Source organism: Callorhinus ursinus, unplaced genomic scaffold (assembly GCF_003265705.2).
Source record: "Callorhinus ursinus isolate GAN/ISIS: 27379988/994484 unplaced genomic scaffold, GSC_fseal_2.0 scaffold1, whole genome shotgun sequence".
NCBI classification, from domain to species: domain Eukaryota; kingdom Metazoa; phylum Chordata; class Mammalia; order Carnivora; family Otariidae; genus Callorhinus; species Callorhinus ursinus.
In genome coordinates, this window is record NW_027397063.1 from 25626656 (window position 1) to 25654188 (window position 27533).

Consider the following 27533-nt stretch of genomic DNA (forward strand, 5'->3'; position numbering starts at 1 on the left):
TATTTAGATATTGTTTTGTATGTTAATCTATCACCTACTAATATTATCCAAATTTTATGTGGTATAGAAAAAAAAAATCTGACCTGAACTTTCTCTAAAGTATAAACATAATATTGGTTAATTGTTAGAGATCATAATATTTCTAAATAATTTTGCTCTGAAGGACATTGTTAAAAATTGTTAATCACACTCTCAAACACTATTTGGAATAGGAGAACTGGATAACTCACTTATTTTATCATTTTCTAAATCTTACCTTCATTATTTGCAATTCACTTAAACTTTCATTTCACTTCATTGTTATATTTATGTATTAGATTTTGATAATATCAGCAAAATGCTATCTACAGATATGTTCAGCTTCCTCCATTATTCCATTCATTATATGTATGGTTAGTACTACTATTATAATTCCCAATTGACATTTAAGTATAAGGGATCAAACAACTTATAGAAACTTTTTGCCATAAAATCTTCACTGTGTGTGTGTGTGTGTGTGTGTGTGTGTGTGTGTGTGTGTGGTGTATGAAATATATCAGTCTAGGACTTATTTTCTGGAAGGTCCTGTCTTATTCTGGTCAATTTTATTCCCCTCACTTTCTAATCATCACTTCATTTTTTTATCAACTTACCCTTTTTTAAGAAGTTTGTTTTCTCAAGAATGTTTCTAAGATGTGATAAACTAATTGTTCTCTGATATAATGTGGTGGAGGTGCTAATTATCACTACAATGGCAATCATCTTACAACATATAAATGTTTAAATTAATATACTGTGCACCTTAAATTTAGGCAGTGTTATATGTCAAATATATTTCCAAAAAGAGTGGAAAATTATTGTAATCTGATATAATTGAACGAAATCTCTGCTGACTTTTTTTTATAGTAAATACTTTATGCCCTTTTACTCTCATGAATCTGTCATAATTGGTAAAATAATGCATACCATCTTCTTCTGGAAGCACTCATTTTATCAAACCTAATTAGTGCACTCTCTCTGGTACTTTAGATAGAGAGGAGAGCTCAAATGAGTAAGTACCTCCATTGTTCATTTTTATCCCTGTCAGAGAGTGCTCATTACGTGTCTCCAGGTATTTCTGAAGTTTGTGTCTCTAGGTAATCCCAAAACAAATGAGGAGAAAATAAGAGAAAGAAGGCAGGCATTTAATTAATCAAATAGTTCCTGAGGTCCTACTCTGTACCTGGCAATATTCTAGACTATAGGAATATCTCAGTAAACAAAACAGACAAAACTTAGCCCTCATGAAGCTTTGTCTATGTGCTATGCTGGCCAGTAGAACCTTCTATGATAATGGAAATGCTCCATATCTATACTTTCAATACAGTAGCTAGCCACTAGCCACATAGGGTTATTGAACACCTTAGATGTGGCTAGTCTGACTAAATCTTAAATTTCTACTTTAATTTTAAGAAATGTAAACTTAAACCTGTGGCTAGTAGCTTCTGTACTGTACAGCATGATCCGATTGTGTTTGTAGTGTCTTTGTGCGGGGGGCGGGGGAGGAGCGGGGGGGAGTATGAAGGAAGGCAAGTTGGGTGGACATGGCATAAGAAAATGAAAATGAATGAGACTTCTTCCTTCAGACTTCTTAGTCCTTTTCAAGACTGAAAGTCTGGTTAAAATGATTCTGAAAGCCACAAGATATATGAGTCCCTGAAGTACATAATTAAGCTGCAAAATGGTCTTTTTACTGATAGGCAATCATGTTGATGTCACAATTAACGCATGAACACCAGTTAATGTCCACATAGGGAAGAATAATTACAAAAAGTCATTAATTAGGATCTATTTACTATTCCATTGTCAAAACTAATTGCCTGGAGTAAGATGTTCTCCCTTGATTAATGGCTTTATAAGTGCAAGGCCAAATCTGTGAAGGCTACTGTTTCCCAGGAAAAGTGCTTAAGGTTCTGGTAGCAGCTAATACCAGGTAACAACCATCACTTGTGGTTTGGCTGCCCAGGCCAGACTTCAGTGTTAATTTCATGACAGTTAACTGAATTTGCTACATTCAACAGATGATCCAAATACCACTTTTGTTCTATAAAGATGCAACCCTTTCCAAAAATAGAACCTCTGTTCTTGAAGTATTGCTCTTATTTTAGAAGCTTCAGCCAATATGTAATATGGAGTTACAGTGAAAACCCTAAGCCCCTCTTTGATACAGATTGCTGGGTGAGTTCACTACCCTACTCAGCGATCTGTCGACCTTAATTCAACCTTAGATTTTTGGTGGGTTTGTTTTTTTGTGTTGTCTTCCTTTTTGTTCGTTGTTGTTGTTTTTCCAAAGTGACCCTTTTAATAAAAGTTACCGATATTCAAATGATCTAATAAATACATATATAACAAAAGTGAAAAAAGTAAAAGTAACTATAGTAAGATGAGGTTCTTCCAAAAATCTGTCTTGTCAAGCATTCTAGGAGTCTGAGCCAAAGAAACACCACCATTTAGCTCATTCTTCTGCCCACCCACTCACACTTCCTTTGACCCACCTTCATATCCAGCTAATTCTAGTACTCCCTCTAGGGAAGGCTCCATATTAGCCCCAGGGCTTGCCAGCACATGGTAAACAGACTGAAATTTTAAAAAGCGAACAGCTGTAATATGCGGCCAATGGTGGTGAAGGTGCAGTGCCCCTGTCCTTCCTGATAGAGAAGGACGTGGGCGCTGACCGGCTAAGGAGAGCTGTGCCGGGAGCAGTCACCGCGGTGTCTCCGCCCTGCGACCAGACGCAAAACACCAGCGGGACTGGAATGACACCTGGGAAAGCTTAGTAGTGCCAAGTAGAGGACAGATATAATTCACAGGACCTCAAAGAAGTGTAGGGTCACTAAAAGTAAACAGCATTGGGTTATTTTCCTGACCCATGGTTTTGGTAGAAAGATAAGAAAAGTAACTTTTCACTGTCCACAAAAGCTTCCTCCTCTCGGCTTCACCTGCCCTGAGCTCCCTACCTTCTTAGCCTGGGAGAGTCTAAAGACGAGGTGAGCACAGCCAGGGGCAGGCACTAGCCACCAGGAACAGCTTATCTTCCCCCCTTCCACCTGGAGAATGCTTTTAGTATTGGGGTCACTTACTTTTAACGTTTTCACTTGCACAAACTTAAAGCTATAGTTGCAGCCTTAAAAAGTGAACATCAACCCATTTCTTCTGTCCTTTTGTCAGAAAAGAGGCAGAACAGCTAAAACTGGGTAGCGGTGCTTCCAGGGACAACTTAAAGGGATGCATTGTAATGTGATCCTGGAAGGCATTCGGGGCGTTCTGCAGAGACCCAAAACGGACTGTAGACATACGCAGGAAATGTCACTTGGATTCAGCCAGACACAGCCAGTGGTGGACCATTTACCCAATCCTAAAATTAGCAACTGTTACTCATACAAATCTTACTACAATCTGATTGCAGTTAACTCTACCTCAGCCTAAAATAAAACCACAAGTAGTGCTGCATGTAAAAAATCAAAGGGAGAAAGAGCCATACCATCCGACAAGTCATCATACCCCTGGTGGGCCGCAAGGGAGGAAAGTCTGCAGGGAAACCATGTAAGAGTGCTTTGAATATTTCCCCCCATTTGAATTAGTCCTGCAGTTCTTTAAGTTAGTCTCTTGACTGATAGAATAAAATATATCCAGAGTCTGAATTTTTTGCTACATCTGATGTCAGGCCATAGAATTCCTCAATAGCTTGGGCATCTATTTTCTCTACAATGTCATCATCAAACAAAAGCCTGAAGCCATGACTCTTCACAATCGTAATATAATGCCCACGATTAGGACCACTGCCACAGTGAGCCACCTGGGCGACCAGGTCGTACATGCGGTCCAGTTCACGGCATCGTGGAAGTGCTGAAGAGTCTGAGTTCCAGTGGGAAGACCACCCGGTGAGACGGCGTGGAGACAGCGTGGTGTACCTGTGGAGTTGCTCCATGTACTTGAACCGCTTTAGGTGCAGGGCCAAAATCATGGGCAGCTTTTTCACTCTCATCCTTTTCTGGGCCTCCTGTTTGCTGCAGCACATTTCACAATAATATGTCTGTTCACTACACAGTGTTTCTGTGTTGCTGAAGTCTCTTAAGACAGTGGGTAATAGATGTATTCTGCTCCACATCGACAGAAAGGTCAAGAAAATCTTCATCTTTGCTACTAACCATATTACAGATGGAGGTGATGTTCCGGACAGTCAATAGTCCAAAGGTTGCAGCAATCCTGCGCCGCCATCTTTATAAGGTGAAAACAGGACTGTTCACTGTGGAGCACTGGCGGGGAGGTGGCCCGGGGTCTGGCTTGCAGTTTGGCTGGGAGAGGGAGGCCGGGGGTTAGTTTGTTTTTTTTTGTGGAATCCAGGATGCGCATATTTACTGGACCCTTGGGTGTTGAGGTGGTATCCAAAGAGCAAAATAGTCCAGCAGCAAAGCTGGATGCTTTCTCTGGCCTCTCCGGTTGTAATTCGTAGACTCTTTCTCTGAGCTTCCAAAGATTATTCATTCCATGAAACAACTTGAGGATTGAAACAAGTATCAAAAGATGGCAAATCTTTCCCAGTCCAGGAACTCAGAACAAACTCGTAGAATAAATGAGTAAGTGAATAACAATTGAATCCCATGAGGAAATAAAAGCACATTTGAATCTCCCACATTTTGTATTTCTGTAACAAAAACTGAAGCTTAACGAATAACTTCACATAATTTTGTTCTCATCAACATATTAGAAAAATAAACAGAGCCCTAATTCAATGATTAAAAATGGCATTCCCCTGATGATAGCAAGTTCTACCATTCAGTATTTTATTCTGAACTATTTACTGTTTATTAGTGGTTTGTAATTGTGGAGTGAAAATACATATAGAACCCCTTGGCAGGGGGAGGTCATGACCCCCACATTTGAGAATAATTTACTAAACGTTATGTATTACTTTAGTGTCCCATGACAATAAAATGGAAAATGTTAAATACAATAAATGCAATAGAATGCTATTGCTTTCCATTCATTTCTAGATATTTTCAATATATATATGTATATATGTATATACATATATGTGTGTGTAAAAGAAAGAGGGAAACCAGAATGAGTGCAAAGAGAATTTTCCACATTCCTCGCACCACTTTTTTTTTTGTTTGTTTAATCATTTCAGGACCTCCAAAAGTCACCAGGACAGAATTAGATATGTAAGAAATTGGCTAGAAGAAACCTGGGGAGAGAGAGTAAGGCCTCTGAGTGAAAGCTGAGGTGAAACCCTAATGGACCACGATTTAGAGGCTGTCAGCTGACCACGCTCTCCACCGCAGGGTTTCTGTGTCAAGGATGTCTGAACAATGTCCCGCAGCAGCTGCTACAAACACCAACCATCCTAACAAGATGAAGGGTACAACTGTCATCATAAAGTATTCCCCCTTATAATATATCAGTGACTATCATTACAAAATCCCATGTTTGAACTGTTCTAGATTAAAGGACTAAAGAGACACAATAAAATGTAATTAATACATCTTCCTTGTATGGATGCTGGTCTTAAAACAGTATAAAATAAAACAGCTATAAAATATATTTTGGGGACAGTTGGTAACATCTGAATATGGACTGGATAGTAGATGATTTTAGGAAAATATTTTAAAACTTTCAGATGAGCTAATAGTATTGTAGTTATATAGGAGAGTTTCAAATTTATTATAGATGTATACTGTGATATTTAAAGATAAAACACCATGATATCTTTACTTATAAATACATTGATGACAATAAAAAAGTAGCAAAAAAGTCCAAATGTTAATAGGTATTAACTATGTTTAAGTATATGTCTGTTTATTAAATATTTCTCTACTGTAAATGTGTTTGGATATTTCATAGTAAAATTTTAAAGAAAAATATGAGCCAGTGTCTTTTTTTTAAAACATATTTTAGGGGTGCCTGGGTGGCTCGGTTGGTTAAGCGTCTGCGTTCAGCTCAGGTCATGATCCCAGGGTCCTGGGATCGAGTCCCACACTGGGCTCCCTGCTCCGCAGGGAGCCTGCTTCTCTCTCTGCCTGCCACTCCCCCTGCTTGTGCACATGCTCTCTCTCACTCTTGTTCTCTCTGGCAAATAAATCAATAAAATCTTAAAAAAAAATTTTATCACTCTACAGTCATGGTAAATTACAAATAAAGATATAATTAAAGAAATTATTTCATCTATAGATGAAAACTTTTTTTTTAATTTTATTTTCTGACAGAAATTCACTTTATTATAACTACTTTCAGAAGCACACATGGGGTGCCAGGGTGGCTCAATCCATTAAGCAAATGACTCTTGATTTCTATGATCTCAGGGGTGTGAGACTGAGCCCGCATGGGGCTCTGTGCTGAGTGTGGAGCCTACTTAAGATTTTCTCCCTCTCCCTCTGCCCCTCTACACTGCCACACGTGCACGCTCTCGAAAGAAAGAAAGGAAGGAAGAAAGAAAGAAAGAAAGAAAGAAAGAAAGAAAGAAAGAAAGAAAGAAAGAAAGAAAAAGAAAGAAAGAAAAGAAAGAAAGAAAGAAAGAAAGAAAGAAAGAAAGAAAGAAAGAAAGAGAAAATGAAAGAAAGTCACTAAAATGAGATGTACTTTTAATATGCATCACTCAGATGCCAAAGGATCCATTTCTCCAATTTTTTTTATATAAAGGAATATTTGTTGTGAAATTTATTTTAAAATGCTAATTTTGCTTTAGTTAGAGAATCTTTAAGAAACAAATAGTATTACTGGTATGTGAGTGGTGAACAGATTGGCAGGTCCTAAAACCTCCAACTATATACTACATCTCTCATTGTCTGTGGTTACCTCTCTAGTCTCAACATTATCCTACTTAACATACAAAAATAGATGGTGTCTACACCTATCATGGCAAAGCAATGTGTAATGTGTAGAATTTCCAAACCACTTTGCTGTACACCTGAAACTAATATAGCATTATATGTCAACTATACTTCAATAGTAATAATTTTAAAAGCAATCAGATCATGAGATTAAGGTAGACTACCTATAAAGTTTACAATATGTTCAACAGTGAGAGAATTACTCCAGTCATCTAGATACTAAAAAAAGAAAAAAAAAAAACTAACTGAGAAGGATGCCATTTTTGCCAAAAGCTAATATTGTGGTTACGAAGAATGAAGAGATTTAAGTGTGTGCCATATTTAACATCATCACTTTAGTCCTCCAAGTCAATACTTTCAGTAAGGTCTGAACTCATACACACAACAGAGATCAAAAATATAATAATCTGGTTTAAAAAATAAAATTCTCTGAGATTCTACAGCAACATAAATGTAGCCAATAATTAAAAACACATTTATTCTTCACGTGCTTTTAGCAGAAGCAGCTTATACATATGACAGGGAAAGGAATTTTATTCATGCACGTTACTCAGTATGAGGAAACTAAATTATCAACCCAGCATCTTATACACTTGAATTTTCCTTTCCAGATAACACGATGGATTTTTAATAATGCCTTAGTAGCTATGTTTCAAGCTCTGTAGAAGTCCTAAATACCATTTCAACTAATGAAGACGTATCAATGTCTTGAAAACAAAATATCTATTCTTACATCATCTTAGTGATTATTCTATGCTATGTTAAATTCTGCTTTTTTGAATGGGATCCACATCCCGTCTGCAGTGCAATCTAGTAATCAAATACTCCAAGTGCTTCAATTCTTAGCAAACATTAACATTTTCTCCTCTGCTGGCAGAAAAAATTACCAACACAATGTACTTAGTCAATTATTATTTATTCGCTCAGTCGTACATACATTCACTCAACATTTCAATATTACACAAGATTCTAAGGATATAAAAATAAACAGTCAAGGCACTCTCCCTAAAGGACTTATGTAAAGGGAGATGCAAACTATTTATTTTAATATAAAATCTCCACTATCATGGAGGTAAGCTGAATCTCTCCCCTATTGCATTCTCTAGGTATAGGACCATCTCTACCTGTAGAAAAATTCAATCCTTCTAGATTCAAATTTGTTAGAATCTATGGCATTTGTTATTGTTGTTTCCAAGTCATTGAATCAAAATTGTGTTTAAGGATGAGTAGCCTATATTATACAAACAACAGTCAAAATGCACATCTCTGTCCCTACTCCCTCTAATTCTGATTCTACTGATTTTGTACAGTTTCCCTGTTCATTTTCTGTCTCTTCTGGGGGCATAGCAATAGTGGTAATTTTCCACATACCTTAATTTGTTATTTAATATTTTGGTTGTGGAGGATATGTTTTCACTCATCCTCTCACTGTCACATTCCTCCCCAAACTCTCTTCTAACCCAGGCTATCTTCTCTTTTCTGATAATGTTTGCCTTATATGTATCCATAGTCAAGACAGCTAAAAATTTACACAATACAGTAATGTCTACTGCAAACTTAGACAAAGAAATTATGGAAGGCAAGGACACCAAAGTTCTTTTATAATAAAGTAGGGGTAGGGTGACATATGTTTTGGGTCACCAACCATTTACCAACATGCACATAGAGTTATGATAGCAGAAAAGCACAGACAACTAATATTTTCTGTGAAATTTAAAAAATTTGTCCTATGAGCTAAGGATGAATATACCAGGTTGTACAGCAAAGAAAAGACACTTCCAGAAGATAATATGACTCTTTTTTTGTAAAGTACAGCAGAATGTGTTGTGTATTGGGAACAGCACATAATTTATTATAGTTGGATTACAAGGTTTGTTGAAGAGAGTTTCAGAAATTAACCCAGACAGGTAGCAAGTACCCACTAATAGAGGACTTTATACTATGCAAAGTCTGGATTTTAAGTTATATATGGAAATATACAATAAATAACTTTAAGCAGAAAACTTTACATGATTTAAATTTGAATTTAGAAAGATCATCCTTTCTTAACTGTAAGGATGAATAGTCAAGAGTAGTTCAGAATCTATGAAGATAGAATTACCTAGCATTGAGATGAACAAAACCTAGAAGAATATGATTTATTTCCTTTGTCTTCTTATGGTGTACCTGTTAGATAGAAATACATGGATATATGATTGTGTGTGTTCCAATAGGAAATAATATCTATAGCAAAAACAATGCAATGATTATCAATGATTTTTTTCATTTGTTTGTTTGGTAGTAATTTCCCAGTAAATCTAACACCCCGACTTTAGACTTTATCTATAGCACATCATCAGGCAAGTCTCTGCATTCTTTACCTGACAGACATTTAATCAGCAAAGATTAGGCTAATGATTGATGAAATGTCCCCTACTTATTCTAAAAGTTTTCAACTCTAAATACATCCTTGAAGTTTCATTTAATGAATGTAATAGATAAAGTACAACATAGGTAATAAGCTTTCTAAGCCACAGTTTATTTATTTATTTATTTATTTTGCTTCTCAATGACTACTTCACTTACCTATTTAGTTAGATTTTACACTAATTCCACAACATATGGGAGACCAACATCAAGGAAAGTATAAAGTCAACTACAAAGTCTAAGCGAAAACTGGTATAGAGGAAAGGAAGTATTATGGGATGAGAGGAGTCATACTAAACAAATGTGCAAGACCCAAAGGCCAACAAGGTTGTTGGAATTAACCCATATTTGAAGCTTAGCTCCTTGTTAACTGAAGAGAAAGGAAAATACTATCAGTTATAAAAATACCCATTGTCAATAGAACACATTTCAACTTTTAAAAGAAGAAAAGCTTGTCCTAATGCATGGTTCTAAAAATGATTTCTCAGTGGCAACTAGAGTCAGAAATTGCTCAACTCACTTATTGGCTTTAGATAACTGGCTTTATTTTCACCTCTTAACGTTCAAAATAGTTGCTCATGGCCAATTAATTCTCAGAGAGGGTACATTTACATGTTAAAGGGTAAACATTTAGACCATAGCAATTAGGCAATTCTTCAATTTGCAAGACAAGATAGAAATCATAAGTTTTACCTGGATCACATTTCTATATTTAACAAGACAAATACTATTTCAGTAAGATATTATCTATGAAGATAGATTAACCCATACAAATCTTTAAAATGTTTAATATAAAAATACTATTTTTCCAGGTAAATTTTTAATTATTTATTGTGTGAATAAACCTGAACACTCAAAAACTTTACCAAGCATTTGTTACTATCAAAAAGTGAGGGGCAAGAAAGCATTTTTTCTCATCACACATGAGAAAATATAGCACCATAAAAAAATAAATAAAAGGAAAACTGGTTCAAATGGGTACAAAATGAGAGTAACAGTTTTATATACTCTCCATACAAATGATGTCTTTTTGATCTTGCATTATAATAATAATATTACTAAGAGAAAAATCAAATTTATTTAAGAATCACAAAACAAACACAAACAATATAATAGCATGGGAAGCAATAAATGTTAGATATTCTAAATAAAGAAAAATCAATAAGTTCTCACACAATCGAATGATATATGTGTGTGTGTGTATATATATATATATATATATATATACCTGAGTGATAAACAATAAATAAATAATAAATTATATAGATATAATAAATAATAAATTTATATAGATGAAATTATAGATGTATATAGATAAATAGGCAAATAGATAAGTAGATATAAACAGATAAATTTAAAAGAAGTTTGAAGAAGATTCTGGAAAAATGGCACTTTAAATTAGCACCCTTCTCCTAAATCAAAACCCTTGCCTCTTCTGAACCAAGCTAAGGCTGCCGTTGGAAGGCAGGTGGTCCAAGAATGTATGAGTGAAGCTTCAAGGTTCTGTTTTGAGTACTGAAGGAAAGAAATGTTACTGAACTCCTTTCTGACCAGGAGGAGATGCTGAGGAACACTGTCAATGGATACCAAGGAGTGGTTAGATCACCGATCAAAAATGACACCCTGGAGGAATGTTAACCAAAGTTGGAATAATGTATCTCTTTTCCTAGTCTCACATTACTGAAGAGACCTTAAAAGCAAAACTACATTATCACTAATACTAAGAGTAGGAAAGTGGCAGTAGGGAACAAGATAAGGGCTTTCTGTCATCAGAGATTGACAACGGATTTGTTAATATCTGCTAGTCCCAATAAGAAGAAAATCCTACCATTTGTATGTCATGATTTAAGTAGTCCAAACTGGGTCAGGCCCCAGGCCATGAAATTTTCAAGAAATGTAACATGCAAAAGACATTGCTGGGCGCCTGGGTGGCTCAGATGGTTAAGCGTCTGCCTTCGGCTCAGGTCATGATCCCGGGGTCCTGGGATCGAGTCCCGCATCAGGCTCCCTGCTCCTTGGGAGCCTGCTTCTCCCTCTGCTTCTCTCTCTCTCTCTATCCCTCTGTCTCTCATGAATGAATAAATAAAAAATCTTTGAAAAAAAAAAAAGACATTGCTAATAAGTTTTTGGAAAAAAGATCGGAAAAGAATGGGAAACTTGTACCAATAATTAAATCACTTAAGGCACCAGAAAGCATTCAAATTAAACCTTATGGAAATTACCAAAATTAAAAGTTTATTAAATGAAAAAAATCAGTTGATAAACTGGTGGAGGTTGAAATACAAATTAAAAGTCTGGAACATTAAGTTTAAGAAATATACTAAAGCAATCCTTTAGACAAACTTATCAAAAAGAAAAGAGAGAGAGAGAGGGAAAGAGGATCTAAATAAACTCAGAAATGAAAGAAAAGAAATAACAATGAACACCACAAAAAAATAAGGGATTTTAAGAGAATATTATGAAAAATTATACACCAAGAAATTGGACAACCTAGAAGAAATAAATAAATTCCTAGAAACATATAACCTACCAAAACTGAAACAGGAAGAAAGAGAAAATTTGAACAGACTGATTACCAGCAAAGAAACTGAATCAGTAATCAAAAAACTCCCTACCAATGGCTTCACAGGTAAGTTCTACCACACATTTAAAGTAGAGTTAATACCTATTCTCAAACTGTTCCAAAAAGAAAAGAGGAAGCAAAGCTTCCAAATTCATTCTAAGGAGCCAACATTACCTTTACCAAAACCACATAAAGACCCTACAAAATAAAAAGAACAATAGGCTAATGCCTTTGATGAACATAAATGTAAAAATGCTCAACAAAATATTAGCAAATTAAATATCCAACAATACATTACAAAAAAAAAAAAAAGTCATTCACCACAATGAAATGGGATTTATTCCCAGGATGCAAGGGTGGTTTGGTATTTGCAAATCAATCAACATGATATATCACATCAACAAAAGAAAGGATAAAAACTATATGATCACTTTAATAGATTCAGAAAAAGAATTTGGCAAAGTACTACATCCAGTCATGATAAAAACCCTCAACAAAGTAGGTTTAGAGGGAAGTTACCTCAACATAATAAAGGCCATGTATGAAAAACCCAAAGCTAACCTCATCCTTTATGGTAAAAAACTGAGAGCTTTTCTCCTGAGACCAAGAACAAGACAAGGATTTCCACTCTCATTGTTTTTATTCAACATGGTATGGGAAGTCCTAGCCACAGCAATCATACAACAAAAAGAAAAAGAAACAAAAAGAAAAAGAAATAAAAGGTATCCAAATTGGTAAGGAAGAAATAAAACTTTCACTATTTGCTGATGACATGATATTATTTATAGAAAACCCTGTTAACTCCATCAAAAAACTACTGGAACTGATAAATGAATTTAGTAATGTCATAGGAAACAAAATCAATACAAAAATCTGTTGCATTTCTATACACTAATAATGAAGCAGCAGAAAGAGAAAATTAGGAAACAATCCCATTTACAATTGCATCAAAAATAATAAAGTACCTAGGAATAAATTTAACTAAGGAAGTGAAAGACCTGTAAACAATAAAACACTGATGAAAGAAATTGATGATGACACAAACAAATCGAAAGATATACCAAGCTCATGGATTGGGAGAACAAATATTGTTAAAAATTTTTTTTACATACTACCAAAAGCAACTACAGATTTAATATAATCCCTAACAAAATACCAGCAACATTTTTCATAGAACTAGAACAAACAATCCTAAAATTTTTATGGAACCCCAAAGATATATTACAAAGCATTGGTAATCAGAATAGTATGGCACAAAAATAGACACATAGATCAATGGAACAGAATAGAGAACCCAGAAATAAACACATGGTTATATGGTAAGTTAATACTTAACAAAGGATGCAAGAATACGCAGTGAGAAAAACGCTCTTCAACAAATGGTGTTGGGAAAACTGGACAACATGAAAAGAATAAAACTGGACCACTTTCTTATACCAGACACAAAAATAAACTCAAAATGGATTAAAGACCTAAATGTGAGACCTGACACCATAAAAATCTTAGAAGAGAGCACAAGAGGTAATTTCTCTGACACCAGCAGTAATAACATTTTTTCTACATACGTCTCCTAAGGGAAGAGAAACAAAAGCAAAAATAAACTATTGGGACTACATCAAAATAAAAAGCTTCTGTACAACAAAGCAACAATCAACAAAACTAAAAGACAACATACTGAATGGGAGAAGATATTTGTAAATGATATCTGATAATATATAAAATAAAATATATAAAGAACTTACACAACTCAACACACAAAAAACCCCACAAATAATCCAATTAAAACATGGGCAGAAGACATGAACAGACATTTCTTCAAAGACATAGAGATGGTCAACAGACACATGAAAAGATGTTCAGCATCACTCATATCAGGGAAATTCAAATCAAAACAACAATGAGATATCACCTCATACCAGTCAGAATGGCTAAAATCAACAACCCAAGAAAGAACAAGTGTTAGGGAAAAATGAATCCTCATACACTGTTGGTGGGAGTGCAAATGGGTGAAGCCACTGTAGAAAATAGTATGGCATTTCCTCAAAAAGTTAAAAGTAACACTACCCGGGTGCTTGGATGGCTCAGTCAGTTAGGCATCCAGCTCTTGGTTTGGGCTCAGGTCATGCTCTTGGGGTCATAGGATTGAGCCCTGAGTCAGGCTCTGTAACAGCACAGTCTGCTTGTACCTCTCTTCCTTTGCTCCTTCCCCTCCCCCTGCTTGCTTATTCTCTTCCTCTCAAATAAATATATAAATAAATAAGATCTTTAAAAAAAAATAACACTACCATATGATCCAGTAATTCTACTTTTGGGTATTTACCCACCACCCTTGCAAAAAAACAAAGAAACAAAAATACACACATACTAATTCAAAAAAACATATGCACCCCTATATTTATTGCAGCATTATTTACAATAGCCAAATTATGGAAGCAGCCCAAGTGTCAATCAATGGATGAATGGATAAAGAAGATGTGGTATATATACACACACATATGCACAATGATATATTACTCAGCCATAAAAAAGAATGGAATCGTGCCATTTGCAATCATGCATGGATGGATCTAGATGCTAAATGAAATAAGAGTCAGAGAAAGACAAAAACCATATGATTTCACTCATATGTGGAATTTAAGAAACAAAACAAATGAACCAAGAAAAAAGAGACAAACAATAAAACAGACTCATATACAGAGAACAAACCGATGGTTACCAGAGAAGAGGTGGGTGGGGAATGGGTATATAGGTGATGGGAATTAAAGAGTACACTTATTATGATGAGCACTGAGTAATGTATAGAGTTGTTAAATCACTATATTGTACACTTGAAACTAATATAACATTGTATATTAATTATATAGGAATAAAAAATAAGTAAATAAATAAATAAAATTTTTAAAAAGGAAATACATATGTAATTTTGTTAAGGATTGCCAAATTGCCCACTATAAGGGTTATAGCATCTGCATTCCCACCAGCAATAAAAGAAAGTGCCATGCAGTCTTGCCAGTAGAATGTGTTGCCAAACTTTTAAATTTTTTGCCAACCTGAGAGAAGAGAAAAAGTATCTCACTGTAGTTTTATTTGCTTTTCTCTTATTTTGAGTAAAATTCAAATAATTCTGTATAAAGAAGAGAAATATATTAAGAATAGAACCAAAAAGACAAAAAGTCTGTGAAAATGGAGTCAAAATATAGAATGACAAGCCTCATTGTCTTCAAATTTTTCCTCAATATGATAACAAAAGAGTATTCAAGTCCAGATTAAACCCAATTTCAGTAGACCCCATGTTATGATTCTCCTATTACACTGGACTTGGGTTATATTTAATATTGCTTAAAAAGATGTATCACTTGAAATTCAAAAAAGAAAGAAAAACAAAATAACCACACAGAAATCATAAATTGTAACTCGGAGGATGGATACAGGAGACAAAATATAGATAAATAAGAGACTAAAGAATACAAAGAAAAATACAGCGGAAAGAGATTATAGAGACCCAGTCCTATAGATTGCAAAAACTCAGAGTTCTAGTTGTGACTGACTTAAAGAAAAAAAAAAAAAAAGATATACCTTGATAAAATTCGGGGACTATAAGCTAACCAAGAATGTATTACAAATAAAAAGAATCTGCCATGGACAAAGGAAAAAATAATTTCTACCCACACACTCTATCTGAGAAAACAATAAAGAAATGACCCTGATAAAATAGCAAAATGAATAAGCACAGAAGTCTTAATAGAGACAAAGATAAAGAAGAGATAAAAGAGTGGAAAAAAAACACACTCCTCTTTGTAACTCAAGAGTTAATTTAAATGGATAAAATCAGATCTCTGTATATTTAACATAAGTACTGAAAGATCCTTTCGATGGAAGAGACATGTGACAATAAAAATGCTTATGCCAATTTAGAAAAAAAAGGGTACTACATAGGACATCAAAACTTAGGGAAAAGAAAAGGAAAGTAATCCAGCATTCTTAACTGGTGGGGAAGAGATAAAACAGCAAGATAATACAAGCAAATATTGTGAAGGTCTTATCTTATAAGGTGATGAGAAGGAAAGCAGACGGAAAAGAGTTGAGAAAGAAAGTTATATTGCTGGAACCAATGGCTGGAATTTCATTTTCATGTAAGAGTAAAGAATACTAGGTTTCATTATGAACGCTGGAAAATAGCCATTAACCATGGAAAAAATAGAGGAAAATTCCCAAATTAACATGTGGGGCATAAAAGGAAGAGTTACAACATTATTAAACTTTATAAAATAAGGAGAAGAAAAAGACAACAAAGTCAAATGAAACATAAATATAAATTTAAGTTGGAAGAAATACCAAGTATATACGTAATTATGCTGAATTCTCCATTAAAAGTTGAAAATCATCAAACAGATTTTTTTTAAAAGTCTGAAAATGAATGGATTAGACAAAGGTATATTAACTAAACATAATACAAAGCAAGTATTAAAATACTGATACCAGATGGGGTAACTGGGGGGATGCACATTAAGGAGGGCATGTGATGTAATGAGCACTGGGTATTATATAAGACTGATGAATCACAGACCTGTACCTCTGAAACCAATAATATATGTTAATTATTTGAATTAAAATAAAAAAATATTGATACCAGACAATATAGAATCTAACATCAATTAACAAAAATATGCAAAGATAGACATTAACAGCAAATTTGGTAGTATGGATATTCTATTAATTATAAAACAATCAGTATTAAAGAAATGCTTATATGAAAGTAATCTCAATTATCTATACATGTATGATATGTTTTTTATGGATTAAGATAATTTTTGACACCATGATTATAGTTTCACTAAATATTGAGCCTATTCACTGGAACACTTCACTTTATCAGTCTGGGGAAATACATTTAAGGAACACAAACAAATTCATATAATACAAATAAAAAATGGAAACATTTGAAAAATCAAAAATAGATATATTAATAATAAAAAATAATATAGACATACATATATGTGTCTGATTATCTCTCATTAATAGTCAAAGAAGGAAGGAAGGAAAATCACATAAAGCATAGAGAGAAAAATGGGAGAATCTATCAACGTGCATTATTCCTGGGTGATCAGGAATGTGTTGATTGGAGAGAAGAGAAAGGGGCAAGCACGTAATAGAAAATAAAGTTGTTCAAAACTCCTTGGTTATTTGATATGATCCCATTCATGTAAAATGATATGCATGTGAGTATGCAGAAAGAAAACAGGAAAGCCTATGCAGTTAAACATCAAGCCTTTCTATCACATTGGGAAAGCAGAAGAACATCCATAAGATTTAGATCAAGGCATTGTGGGTTGGAGAGGACAGGAGAGAGCTTTTCGTTATAATGCTTTTATACCATTTTACCCTCTTTCATATGTGTTGCTCTAGCAATTTTAAAACAAAATCCCCTTTAAAGGTAAATAAATGAGTATGTATCAGAATATATGCAATGAAAAAGCTATAGCCCTTGAGATACTTTGACCCATATATAACCACTTTCAAAATTATCTTGACAGAACTACATACATTTAAATAGTCAAGAATAGCTCTTTTAAAGATTGCCTTGTAGTTTAGGAAGTCATCATTTAAGCAGAAACTTGCTTTAAAAGTCCTCCACAATAAGTAAATGTTTCTAAAAATCCCAAAAAATAAAAATAAAATAAAAGTCCCCCAAAATAAACAAATGCATCTAACATTATTGGCAAACAAGCTGTGCATGTATCTAGGACAACATATATAGTTTGTTGATATCAGAAAACAATGCTTAATTTTCTTAACTCCAAATGAACAGTTTAAAATGCCAGAAAAACATTCAAGCTAGTGAAGCTGACTCTGATATACACCTCTGCAGGAAAATATAGACAGTTCAATCTTGTATATGGTTCCTATCAGTATTTCAGAAGAATAAAAGAGCATTTCTGGAGCATCCCTGTAGAATCTTCTTATTGTCCTTGTCCCACTTGTTGAGGGACTTACATGTTCCACTTTCTTGCAGAAGATATATGTGCGTGCATGTGTCGTACACATATAGATATAGAATGTATAGGGAGAGGTGTTTTGAAATTGCCAGAGAATTTAAATTCTTTCCTGTAAATAAAATTTTTCTTTGTATTTTTTGGAGAAGTATCCTATGTGACAGCTGAAAGTTATTTTTGAACTCATATAAAAAGCTCCTCACTACAAAGATATCTGATCTGACACCCAGGGGCAAGTGACAAGCTAACCACTGTTCTGCCCAAATCAAAATCCGTGGAGAGACTGGCTCGCATTGGTGCATCTTGCTACCTGTTGGCATGATATTTATGCTTAGTGGGAAAGAGGCTGTGTTTATATTGAGGCAAAATGCTGGTCATCTCAGCTAATGAAAAGTAAAGTAGTGTAGTAGAAAGAGCAGAGCTCTAGAAACCAAAGACCTGGCATGACCAGTAAGCCCCCTGTGCCTCCTCGAACCTCGTTTCCTTTACTGTTAGGACTATTTTGCAGTTTATCAGTATGTTACTGACTCATCTTTGCTTACAAGAAAAGTTGGGTCCCTAAGGATGTTAATGTCAGTACCAAGGCAATCAATTTAGGAAATGCTGCTGACCCAATGAACATCATGGTACTAAACATTGTGTGAAATCATGTATTAGATAAACCAGTGTAAATGGTTGAATTCCAGATACCTAAAACCTGTTTAACTTCAGACAATTTTGTTTTTGTTTGTTCAGAGTTTTGAAACTTCATACAACACAATTTGGGAAATGATGTGCTAAATGTTATATAACATCCCTTCTAGGTATAAAAATATATAATTTATCAAATAAATCATTCTAAGTAGAAAAGTTACATCATCTGTATTTTTGTATCACAAACTTGGCACAATTTTTTCACATTTAGCAATGTTCTGGCATAACCTAGACTAAGCAATGAGAGCATTTTCTTCCTTGTAACATAAACAACGACAACAAAAGAACAGTTTTCTCCCTGCAACTTTTTTCTTACTCATCTGCTCACCAATTTTACTTAACATTTATTTTTAGTACAAAAACACATTTCTCAGGATAACACATAAGCATGATTGCCAAAAATATTTATTATATTCCATTAAGTAGTGATTTCATGAACTTTTTCAAAATGCATATAAATTATCTGTTTAAATCAGTTGCTGAAAATTATAGAACTATAGAGCTGGTTTCCACCCCTCCAACTGAAAATTATAGAAGAATTTTTTTTTTCTACAAAAGCTTCCAAAGTAGTTCTCACAGGTATCCTGAATATGTACGAATCCAAAATTAATTATTTTCCTGCCTTCTCAAAAGATGCCTGAGCCCAGAAGATACTGCCATAAAAGGAACATACTTAATTTATACCAACTTTCAAGTAACCGGACTGTGGCAAAGCATGACCAGACAGCCGCCTGCAGCCACAGTCCTGCAGTCACTTTACATTTAATGAACTATTTTGGTTATAGAATGAATCTCACTCAGCTCCCCCAGACCTGTGCTATATTGAGCAGCTTCTAAGGCTTTGAGAGCTTGAGCAAAGAAATAGTAGGAGGCAGAAAAAGTAAATGGTTCCTGATAATTGCCACCGTCGGCACCAAACAAGAGGGATGGTAGGGGTCGCTGAGCTGACTTGACTCTGCAGAACGTATGCTCATCCGGAGTCGGGGCAACACACAGCACCTCATCAGTGTACATGTTGTCCTTCTGTTTTCTGCTCTGTTAGGTTTTTATTTAAATGCAGAGATCTGACTGGAACATCAGAGAACTGCTTTCCATGGAGTGGATATCCAATTATTATGACAACAGTCAGCAAAGAAAAATTAATTTCATGTGAAAAGTGACAAAGCTCAAACAAAATGTGACCTTGAATACAGATGTATTCATATTGGGGAAAGAAACTGCTCTTTCTTGTCAGTCACGCAGATATTAGCTGAGTTACAAAGGGGGATGTGGCTTCTTGTAAATTTATTTTAGATTTTCAATATTTAAAAAAAACATGTGGGTCTATTATTTCTCATATCAAACCTGAAAATTTTTCATCAAACTATGCAAAACTTTAAAGATAATATTAGACTCTTAGGCCTTACTGTATATTTCTCACATTATTTGAAAGTCTTCTAAATTAGGGAACAGCAAATATATCATCATAAGATAGATATGAACCTAGCTTGTTCTAGGAATAGAAAGAAGGAAAGCTGGTGCAAATGTAAAGAGGTGGAGGAGGGGGTAAAATCATATGAATAACTCTTAGCAATGTTCAGAGGTTCGCTTTTTGTTCTAACGCCACTAATCCACTGTAGATTTTATAAACAAAGTAGCATGATATGATTCATAAGGTGAAGAAGTCACATGGTCTGCCATCTAGAAAATGGAGGCTAGGGCAGGGTGGGGTGATGATGCCTTGCACTAGAACAGAAATACTAGAAATGAAAGAAGTAATGAAATTCAGAATACATTTTTAGTGGTGCTGGAAGATTTTCTGATGATTTAGATATTGGAGAGTGGGGAGTCAGTTCCGTTAATTGATTATGACACCTTGAACCACTTCCTGTTAGATTCAGGGACAATATGGCGCTGAGGGGAAATCACTGGGCTGAAAAACTAGAGACAGTTATAATATTCCTAGTTCTTTCACTTTGATAAGTTGTGAAGGCTCCCTACGTCTCTTTATTCCTCTGTGAAATGACCTTCACATTGCCTTCCTACTTGAGAATGCTGTGAATGTTACACACAGCAATCTACGTTACTGCTCATTGTTCTCATGCAACTCCTTTCTCTGTCTTAATTGCATTATGCTACACTTGTTCCTATTGAATGTCAGTTCCATTTGTTTTTCATAACTTCCCCAATTTATCAAAGTCAACAATCCAATCTTATCCTCCCAAGGTGCTGACCTTCCTTTTTTCCCCTTATTCCCATGTGTGCTCCTAATGAGGTAAATTTTCTACTCTATCATTTAGATTCTGGATTCTTCTTTTGTTATCTACCTCCACTCTTTACTCACTTTTCCCATAGCCCGATGATAATCAGTTTTTTCTTTTAATATTTTATTTATTTATTTGACAGAGTGAGAGCACAAGCAGGGAGAGCAGCAGACAGAGGGAGAGGGACAGGCAGACTCCCCACTGAGCAAGGACCCCGACGCAGGGCTCAATCCCAGGACCCTGGGATCATAACCTGGGCCAAAGGCAGCTGCTTAACTGGCTGAGCCACCCAGGTGTCCCAATAATCAGGCTTTTTAAACCCCTTGCTTCCTATAAGTACTATCCGTAAAATGGTTTTAGCTTTTATCACAAAAGATAAGTTGTGCTTACTAAAGCTACATAACAATCAAAATTCTCCACAATATACTATATCCAACATCCTAGATTCAGGATAAGATTAATCAAATCTCACTGCAGAAACATAAGGCATCATACTGTGAATTCTGCCCATATGAACACATATTTCACGTTGCGATAAATCTTTTAGATGTAGAAAGTAAATGTGTAAGTATGTAACTTCAGGTTCTACAGGTAACCAGCACAGATGGGCTGGCTCAAAAATCACATTTGTAAAATATATACTGAAATAATATAAATAATTAATATTATATAATTAAATAATTATATAATTAATATAAATATTACTATGTGTATGTTTTAATATGTCTATACAATTAAATGTTTTTCACCATATCACTCCTGATGTTTGATTATTTCCCCTTTGCCTGCTTTTCTTTAATGTTCTTTTCTTTTTTGATAAAAGTAGAAAAGGAAAAACAAGCATTAAAAAGTCTAATTTTTGGCAGCAGACCTATTTTATTTTTTCTTATTTATAATCTTTATATACAACATAAATATATATATGGCCTATATTAGGAATATAATCTAATGTATAATGCCCTTTGCTTGTATTTAATCATGACCTTTAAATAATCAGTATTTTAATCCTGTAAACTCCTATCTGCAGGGAATAAATGTCTAATTACATGAGGAAAATAATTAAAAATACGACTGACCTTTCCCTATGATTGCATATTGTATGTTTTTAATTAGAAAAAAATTAATATAAACCTATGAGTACAGATAATTATTTTAAAATATCAGTGTGTGTCCAATTTAATATGGTTTACTTTTCTGGATCAATGACTACTTTCTATTCATTAATGCTAATATATCAAACTTTGTAAAAATATGACATTTTATAGCAGTGAGCAATTCTTGTATTTGTCATTTTAGAATTAAACATGGAAGAGTTTGCCCTGAATGCTAAAAGAAATCTAACCCACCTAAAAATACACTAACAGCATGAAGTAATACAGAACACAATGTAGTTTTTCTAATACCTCTTATAATACATTATATGGAAGTTTATTTCCAAGCTTTCTCAATATTTCTCAGCTAACCCATGTCCTAAATGGCACATATATGAAATAGTTCATATATTTGTGGGTTTCCCCTGAAAGAATACAGCTTCACTGTAGTAATCACTGAACTATGGATATGTGTATCAAATCATAATACTGTATAATTTATATGTATACAATTTTTATTTAAATAACAAATTATAAAAAGAAAAATTTTACCCTAAGAGAAAATGTATATATATATACACATACATATATATATATTTTTAAAGATTTTATTCATTTTGAGAGAGAGAGAGCACAAGCAGGGCAAGCAGCAGAGGGAGAAGCAGGCTCCCCGCCGAGCAAGGAGCCCAAATCCGGGCTCCATCCCAGGACCCCGGGATCATGAGCCAAGCTGAAGGCAGACACCCAACCAACCGAGCCACCCAGGAGCCCCAGAAAATGTATATTATTTAAAATAGCAAATATAAACTCTTCTAATGTTAGATTCAATTTTATATATTTCTTTTAGGCAAATAAGATCACATGCTAAATATATATAATGTGACTAAAGACAGCAATTCCTTATCTACTAAGTATCTTTAACATAACTAAAAACAGTGATTCTTCATATTTTTCCACCATTGAGAGAAGAAGTTTGTTTTCTCTCTCTTGTGTTTCCAGCCTTCAGGAATAGAAGCCTTAAAATTTATCAGTGGAGTAAAACAGGTAGCAATAGCGCATTATAACATGACTATAATAAACCATAAGGGAGAGAAAATATAGTCTAAAAATTCTAAGAATGAAATTTAAATTCTTTTTATTAGATCTAAGATATGTCATCCATCACTAATATGGGGAATATGCTCAAAATAACAGCATGTCAGTTACTCTACCCACAGGTGAGAAGCACTTTGGGACAATTCCTATGATAGGAATTTCCTTAGATACACAGTAATAAATGTCTCAATTTTGTGACAGGATTTATAAATTATTTTGGCTATGTAAAACTGTGCCTGTCACTCTAAAAATACCAACAAATGAAATGTGTATTTTAATCAAGTGAAGACTTCATTAAAAGCCTTGAAATAAATACTTGAAGAATGTATTTTTAAAGGCAGGCATTCAGCAAGAAGTCAATTGGTCCTAGAAAGTGTAATGGATGTCTTTATGAAAAGTCATTCATTTAAAAAAGAAATGCCATTAAAAGTTGAAAGTAGTGATCATATAAAAGAAACAATTATGGAAGAAAATTATTTTGGGTAACATAATGATATATGTCCTTCTATGCTCATCATCATTTGAGTCACTTATTTGAAAATGGAACTTTGCTGCGCTAATATTAAAGAAAAAGTATTAGAAAGTTTTCATGGCTTGTAATTCAAACTCTGATCACTTTTTAAAATCATGATAGTGACAATTGTTGCAGATTCCTCAGTAATGTTTGATATGTTAATCAGAAACATATCTGCATAGTTTTAGTAAAATATGAAGAAAAACAGGAAGGTCAAAAGGTGATAGAATGTTCTCTATCTCTATCTCTATGGCAGTCACTATCACAACTATTGAAATAAAAATTAAAATAATTAAAATTAAAGATTCAATCCCTCAGTTACACTACCAACATTTCAAGTAGTCAATAGCCACATTGTTACAGTCTATAGTAATGGGTAGTGCAGATAAAGAACATCGCCATCATTGCAGAATATTCCTTGTGCAGCATCAAATCACATTTTCTGTATGTCTGTAATTTTCAAGTAAAATTCAATTTGTTTCCATATTTTCTATGAACGTCTATACAGCAGATGAGATTAAATTAAATAACAATGATGTCCTGTTAAAGGTGAAAAAAGTTAAAAGTTATTCAGCTTGGATGTGAAGCCTATTCAGAAACCCAGAAGACAGGAAACAAATGTTAACCCTAAATATCAGTGATTTCTAAATTTGGCAAAGTAAAAAGTAGTCATTTATATTAAAAGACTGAGAATCACACTACCAATTGGTAACACTAATCCATGTTTCTCATGAGTTTGAAATGTAGGGATATATTTATAAAGAATTATTAACACAAGTCCTCTAACCAATGTCTTTTGCTAGGAGTAATATGGAACAGGAATCACAAAGTTTCAGTGATGAATGGTTCCAGGGACAAACACAAATATAATCTGACTCAGTATTTCTTCAACCCTAAATCAAAACTACTGATTAAACACTCTAGATCAAGTATCCTAATACTTTACAAACCAGTATGCCAATGCTTTTGGGAGTACATTTTCATGAAATTCTAATAATTAGCCACTCGATTAGCAAACAAACTGACCTTTTATGGTGAGAAGAAAAATAAATCTGACCCTTTAGTTTTGAGACCCTTCAACAACTCTGAATCACCCATTCCATCAACCTATTATCATGTTCCAAATGTTGGAAGGAGCTGAAGTCTCTCACATACGTGTCCTCAATATAACATGAATTTAACACATAATTTTGTTAATCAAAGAGTGTAAGGGAAAAAATATCTACTTCCCTTATTTTTAGCCTTGTCTTTTTAAATATATCAATCATGTGCAGCGTTATGTTTTGTTTTGTGTGGAGAGGGTCTTTCTCCCTTTTAATGTGGTTGTGAGGGTAAAACATGTGTTGAATGCTTTTGATTTTAAAAAAGTTATAGGTAATTATTTATTAACATGTTTATATATGTAAGATATGGAACCCCCCCCCAAATAAGTAAAAGTAAGGAGGTCTGAGGTTGAGAAAAGGAATAAGAGAGGGTGTGGAAATAGATGGGATCTGGGTGGTAGCTACCATACCTACTGCCAGGCCAGAGTGGAGATGAAAGCCAGCAGCTATGGAGTGGTCTAGACTGTGTCCAAGACCAGGCAGAGGTCTAGAAAAAGACTAAAGATAATGAAAATTTCAAGGAAAATCTCAGTAATGGTCAAAAATGCAGGTAGTCAAGCACCAAGTGGCAGTGACAGTGGTAATAGGTATAAGTGGACAAAGGAAAAAATTCCAGTAGAGAAATTAATAGCTTTAGCAGTCAGGGATTCTGACACAAGTATCATTCTTTTAACAGTATGTAGCACCTTAACCACTTAATGATATGCCCACAAATTGGATTCCATTAGAAATTACCAACAGGCTGTACTTGGCTTTTGTTTATAACTTAAAACATTAAAGTCTATGGCACTTTTCCTCAGTTCACCCTCTTTGTCAATCACTCACCAAGTAAATTATTTGTTTTTTAAACAATGTATTATATTAATTCATTTTCTTCTCATAATCTCTATTTCATTGATGTCTTCATTATCTCTGACCTCAACCGCTGTGCAACTCAACATACTCTCACTTCTACTTTCCTTCCCTCCAACCATGACCATGACATTTATCTCCTAATCAGTGTCCAGTGGAAAAGGACAGATGACTCCGTGTGGTAAGTAAGATTTACCTGAACTACTCAACCCTTTTATTGATACAAATTCTCTCTGACTCAAATTCCCCACGGTAGTAAGAGGAATCATCTTAGGGTTCTCTAGTCATACCAGCCTTAAGATGGGCACCAAGTCTTTGTACATGCTATACTGTATCCACTTGAGATTTTCTTTGTTTCCCTTCCTTGGGTTTCCAAAATCATTCCTAAAAGAAAGCACAAAGTCTACTTTCTCCATAAACCAGTAATAGGGCTATTTACATGGCAGTCTTTCTAAACCAGTATCTTTAACCTTTGGACCAAAGATCTAAGAGGAGGGGCTGGATTACTGAAAAGAATTGCAAACCAGTAAGTACATAAAAAATTGCCTATAGACTGTATAAATAAACACCACACAAAATCATACAAAAAATATTTAAAATACATATATAATTTTATGTGTATATAGGTACAATGTCTTTAAAACATATGTGTCATTTTTTACTTAATATTTATTATGCAAAATATAGAGGTTTCTTACCTCCTTCCTTAGAGGCCTTTCAACTAACCAATCAAATTGCAAGTATATAAATTCTACTATTATTTAACATTTGATGTCGGTTAAAGTTTTGTTTTTAAATTCAGGCCAGTGATTCTGGGGTAAAATACTAATGAATCTTTTTTTTCTTCTACAGATAAAACCTAATTAATTCTGAGGTTAGATGCTTTGAGCAAGATGTGAGGAACTTCTTTTTGCTTCATGTATTAAACAATCTATAGCCTTAATAATTTTATGAAAAATATTTTCTTGGGGAAAGGAATATCTGACAAAAAACTTGGACATCCAAAATTATATCAAACTTCATTGGCCTATAAAGCACATTATGAATCTATACTCCTAATAAGATTTAGGCGATAAATACTAATATTTGGTCTATTTTCAATTTCATATGTTATTGTGCACCCACATCTATCCATTATCCCATTTTATTTTTTTATTCTTCTACGTAGTTTTTTAAACTTAATTTTATTATGTTATGTTAATCACCATACATTACATCATCAGCCTTCGATGTAGTGTTCCATGATTCATTGTTTGCGCATAACACCCAGTGCTCCACTCAATATGTGCCCTCTTTAATACCCATCACCAGGCTAACCCATCCCGCCACCCCCATCCCATTTTATTTTAAATTAGAAAATGGTTTTGTATTTATCTTGCCAAGATCTACATGCACTCTGACAACTGAGGAAAATCAGAAAGAAAATAAAACTTTCTGAATCTTTTTGAATGACAAAACTACCATTATTCATCTGGTCTTTAAAATACAGTATGTAGGGGGTATTTATATTACTAAAAAATACAAATGGCATTAACTGAGCATATGTTATGAGAGAAATAGTTTAAAATATACTAGTTATATTAGCCCAGTATTTTAATGGAAAAAAATGAAAGATGTAATAACAGATTCCTGTATCTTCAACTTTTTTATTTTCTATGAAAAGCTCCAAATCCAATATCCTATGGAATTAAACATGACTGAAACATTTTTTTAGGGGCACCTGGGTGGCACAGTTGGTTAAACATCCAACTCTAGGTTTAGGCTCAGGTCATGATCAAAGGGTCGTGAGATCAAGCTCTATGTTGGGGCTCCATGCTCAGTGCAGTCTGCTTTAAGATGCCCCACCCTGCACTCGCATGCATGCTCTCTCTCTAAAAGAAATAAATTTTTAAAAAAGAAACATTTTTAAAGTTTGAATTGTTGACAAAATACAATCAATCCATATAAATACCCAGATCAATTTGGATTAAGGTTTTGAGAAGAAACCTCATTTCTGACTGAGGGTAGATTCTATACTTAGATAATTCAGATATGGGATGATCTTACAGAAAATAAAGATAATTTATCCAAGAGATGTCTGGGTTGCTCAATCATTGAAGTGTCTGCCTTCAGCTCAGGTCATGATCCCAGGG

The 27533-nt window shown here is 34.2% G+C and overlaps 1 pseudogene; it reads right to left on the minus strand.

The window, feature by feature from the left end:
* Positions 1-3616: 3616 nt before the first annotated feature.
* On the minus strand, positions 3617-19517 carry LOC112834105 (ubiquitin carboxyl-terminal hydrolase 46-like; annotated as a pseudogene).
* Positions 19518-27533: the final 8016 nt, after the last annotated feature.